We start from the raw sequence: 5,329 nt of genomic DNA, 5'->3' as shown, positions 1-5,329 counted from the left end.
CCCCAGTACTCTTTCCTGCCATGGCAGGGGGTCGGACTAGATGATCTGTTCAGGTCCCTTCCGACCCTAGAAACTATGAAATTATGTAGCCTTTGCCCAAGATTTACTCAGTGACTAATGATTTTCAATGCCTCTGCTTTTGGGTGGAGGCCAACTTGATCCATCTCAGGGTGGCCTGATAGTTAAAAACAGCACTTGCCTTCTGAAATAGCAGACTCTATTCAAGTGCCTTCCATTAGGAACCCCAAAAAGGAGACCTTCCATATCACTGGTTACTTTCAAGCTTTGGCTCCCTGTCAGGAAATGATTTATTTCCATGAGCAGACTTGCACTTGCTAAAAGTCTACTAGTCTGCATCACCCTAAATATATCTTCTATTTTGCTCTGCTGTATTTCATACAAGTTGTTATACTGCCTTTATCACTGCTGTAGTGGAGTGCCTTTTAGCAGTGCATTCATTGACATGATTAACATCTGTCAGGCATTATTCATTCTCTCTTAACTTCTCTCGAAGAGGAGGATTATTTGTAGAATACTTTGTTTTCCTAGACTTTGGTCTGGGTTTTTTTACATTTTTCTTTTTAGTGGACAGGCTGCTCTACATATATATTATAAAATGCAGGGTGAAGGGTGCCTTACAGTTGGAGCAGAAGGTGGTGACATCTGAGATAGTCCTTCATTTCGAGGGCAAGCTTGAACCATGTTGCTGGACTGACTCATGAGAAGGTGATAAGAAGGATCAGGCCCTGCAAAAGAGGAACTATACCACCAGAAACACACACAACCTCATGAGACCCCAAAGGACTCTCTGGAGCCCCCAAAAGGAGGACACTTTTCTCAAGTTAAACGTTTGGTGGCAGGATGGAAAAGAAGTTGGGAAACAGCTCCTCAAAGCCCTACAGCAAAGATACTTTAAGTTCTTCTGGTTGATAATAAAGACATACTAATGACTAAAGAAAGGAGCCAGGAAATAATAGTAGCAAGAGATGAAAGAGTGGAAGGCTGTATTTTTCTCAGTTCATTTCCATGATGCTGGACTTGCCCTTTCTGACAAGGTCTGGGAAGATGTAGTTTATGAGGGTGCTTCAAGTGTGATAAAGAAGCTGCAAGTTGAGGACGTGAAGGGTTAGGTGCCCTTGAGGAGCAGATGGGCTCGAGTGCTTTGCAAGGATTGATGTTATTAAATTGAATTATTATTATTAGCACTTACACAACATAGGAAAAGGATGAGGGGAAAAGAAAAAAAAAAAAGAAAAGCTAAATTAAAATGCAGCACAGACATGTTGCAAAGGAACTCCTAAAGCAGCTGCTGGCTTGTAAATACAGAACAAGAGCTTTGGGAAAATATCCAGGTAGAGGAGTGGCTGCTTGATGCATCCTATAAACTCTCCCTTAATGTCAAAATTCAGTGCTCGGTTCCAGAATTCAATAGCTTTTTACCTCCCACCTCCCCAAGCTTCTCAGTTGCCAGGCTGTGGCTGGACACTGCCCAAGTTTGGTGACCTGCTAAATAATGCATAACTGTGTGGGAGTAAGTGGACACGATTTGCTGAAGAGGAAGTCTTGGTATTATTAGTATCTTGGTATCAAATTAATATCGTTGCACCACTATTTAGGATGGAGCTACTGTGCTTGGTATTATGGGGGAGAGGAGGACTTTCTGGGAAATGGCAGTCCTGTCATTTCTTGAGTGCACAAATGGCAGAAACACTGAATGCGATGGAAGCCTGGAGCTACAACCCATATCTTCAGCCAAGCCTGTGCTCAGAGCTGGCATGCATGCCCACTGGTTGATGTCTTAGACACAGCTTCGGCTTCCTTATGTATCTTGAGCAGAAGGCTCAGAAAAGATGCATTCACCATGGGCTGGCTGTCCCTTCAAAATCAAATGTATGCTTAAAGAGAAAACAGCATGGCAAGATGTACATGAAGGGAAGGAGCACAAAATGCATATTAGCATGCATTAAATAATGCCCAGACCAGCCAATGGCAGGCTGGCATTGGGAGGAGAGCTCTAGTCCTATGCACTGTGGATATTACTATGAAAGTTGACTTTTTAGGATTTGGAAGGCATTGAAGTAACACAAATAAACGTGCTGGCTCAGAAATGCTGTAAAAACGAATCCCTGCTAGGCCATTTAAACGGCAGCATATCAGTCTAGCTATGACCCTAGGCTTTCTAAGGTATTCACAGATTTTAAAGCCAGAAATGACCAATAAATCAGCTAACCTTACCTTCTGCATAATGTAGGTTGTAGCATTTCACACTGTTACCTCTGCTTTGAGCCATTTAAGTTGTGTTTGGGCAAAGAAAAGTATCCTTCATGACATGACATCTCACGTTCTTATTGTGAGGGCATTCACTGTCAGGATTTCATATGGTGGAAGCCAGAATCCATGGGCATTTCAAGGCTGGAGGACTAATGAACATCATTTCCACAAGAAGACTAATGCCATCAGTCAGCACCAAAATACTCAGTAGACCCCCAATATATAGATATACACATACATACATACGTACATATGCATATATACATGTACATATACATATGTGTGTGTGTGTATGTGTGCGCATGCATATAGATAAGCATTGATATTACAACTCTCAGATTGAAGAGCACTAGTCAATGAAGCATTTATAAAAAAAAAATAAGAGAACATCAAAATATTAGGCTCTTGGGTTTATATCTAAATGTCAAATAAAACTGGTTAAGTAACAATAATGATAACAGTAATACTAATAATGATGATGATGATGAAGATGCACCCCCACCTCTAAAATAATAAAATTCAACTTCCTTTGACATTTTTCATGCTTTATTTTTAGGAAGGGAAAGAACTGACCATTCATAATTGACTGGTTTAATCATATGGTGGTTCCCTGACCTGCAAAAACTGAAAATGTTTTAAGAAGGATTCACTTAGGAACTTCTGATTGTATGGAGTTAAAAAAAAAAGGTTGATAAAATTAGGTAGGGCTTTCTGAGAAGAACAAGAGTTTTTTTCAAAATTAACCACAGAACTTGATACATTTACAAGTTTGGGCAGGGTGTGTGTGGGGTGGGGGGGGAGGGGGTCCTTCACTGATCGTGCTGTACGTGACACTTAGCTATCAGGAGATATGAGTGCAAGTTGGCTGATTTGTATTGTTGTTATGCCCACAGGCCTAAACTGAGCCTGACAGCTCATTTGTGCTTCATTTTGTACACACACATATCGAAAGACATTCCCTGCCTCAAAAAGCTTAACATCAACACAGACCAGTGAAAGAAAGGATGAGATGGAGGAATTAGAGGGAGAAAAGGGGGAAATTACTTTCCTCAACTTCCATGACAGATCATTGACTCACCTGGGACTGGGACTCCTGTCTTCTGCTTCCAAGTCCGCTGCCCGGTATCTGGTTGAAAAACAGACAGGTAGATCGTCAACCCTTGAGTAGCACACCGTTTTATGGCATGATGCCTTCTCATGTTCTTGCTTGGATGAAGAACAGTTAGACAGGAATATTTAGAGCATTGTTGCTTTCCTTATTATGTCTATGCTTCCTTTTTCCTTTGGCTTGGTCTTTTTCATGCTCTGGTTGCAGCACTATGACAAACCTTTCAGTTTGCCTTGGTCTGCACATCTTAGTGGAGGCTATTTTTTTTTCCCCATGAATTGTACAGGAGGGTTTTTGTTTGGTTTTTGTTTTTTTCTTCTCCTCAAAATAGGGCTTATATTTTGTTTGGTTTTGGGTTTTTTTTTTCTCCTCCTCAAAATAGAGCTTTTATTTTCATCTTCATTTACAATCGTTCACCACACAGCCCGTGAGATGATTAGAGAGATGGGACACTCATAATACCTGCTAGCTGGAGACAGCTCCAAAGTGGAATTAGCATCAACTCATCAACAAGTGGGGGAAACCTTAGCGATACGCACAGCATCCGAGTGTTTCAAAGCATTAATGGAAGTGACAAGGCCGCGTGTGTCAGGTCCTCCATGCCATAATAGGGCCTGACAGTTTTAGAACAGCACGCACTTCTGTTGGCTAAATATGTCAGAAACCTAAATGGAAATTTCCACAAAGACATTTTTATGGGGTAAGTACCAAAAAAAAAAAAAAAAAAAGATTATTAATAAGGATATATTGCTTGAACTGACAATGTTGTGTTTGTAAAAATCACGGAAAAAGAGAGAGAGAAAGATAGGTAGATAAGCACATAATGAATGGCAATCGCCCATTGACTTCACTAGGCCTAGGATTTTGCCCACAAGAGTTGAATCCAGAATTAGATTGACTTATTTTGTCCAGATGCCATCTCTGCTAATGGAAAAGTTCTCCAAGAAAGTCAACGCTGGGGGATCATTTTGTCCCCACTAGAAGTCCAAGATGAGCTCACCATTTCTCAACCCTCCCTCTCTGCATGCATGCCCGAGTCTCCATGAATTAATGCAAGCATACATATGAAAATCAATGTTTCCTACACATATAAACACTGAAGATCCGAATCAATCTTTCAAAGCCAAAGAGGGTTAAATATTTAAACAATCTATGTACTGAAATGCATTTTTAATGCTGTGAAGTCATTCTGATGAACGATTACTCAAGAGCCTTCATTACAGAGTTTAGAGAGTAATGTGGTATTATCCGAACAGATGGCACAGCTGTGTGCATGCTCAGCCTCACTCCCTCCCACCCTCGGGGTAAATCCAAGTGCCACTCCTGTGCGAAGTCATCTGTTGTCAGCCAATGGACTGAATGGATGACTGCATCTATCTTGCGCGCTCCTACATGACAGCCAGGACAGCTGAGGTCTCCAAGAATGGCTTCTCCTTAAGGAGCAAAACGCCTTTTGTAATCTCATGTTTCCAGTGCTTAGTTGAGGGAAGAGGCAATATTACGAGCATGCAGAATGAACTCGCTGTGCTGTTCTGTGACTTAATTGCTAGGATTATGTGGTATCATTATGTCAACTGCAATTGTCTCTGTTCTTTTCAAGCTGGCATTCCCACCCCGCTTCTCTCCCCCTCCCATCTGTATGAGGGGGTTGGTGGTGGCAGCCGGAGTGGCGAGAAAAGGGAGGGGGGCAATCTGGACACGTTGATAATTATTAATTAAAACAGACAAAAGGAAACACAGGGTAGCATGCGGGCCTGGTTGGGGCTGTCACGGTTCAAGGAGGGATGAGCTGCATGACTATTTAGGCGACCACAGCTGTGGGCCAAGGGAGTCATGCACCTCACAAAGCTGTTGTCAGAGCTCTTGGACTCAATTCTCCTTTCACTTGTGCTGCGTTCATGGCTCGATGAAGGCCTAGGGAATATAGGCCTGTCCCTCGGGGCCTGGGCG

The sequence above is a fragment of the Crocodylus porosus genome, unplaced genomic scaffold (assembly GCF_001723895.1).
Source record: "Crocodylus porosus isolate Cpor-Errol unplaced genomic scaffold, CroPor_comp1, whole genome shotgun sequence".
In the NCBI taxonomy this organism is placed as follows: domain Eukaryota; kingdom Metazoa; phylum Chordata; order Crocodylia; family Crocodylidae; genus Crocodylus; species Crocodylus porosus.
This window is presented reverse-complemented; position numbering follows the sequence as displayed.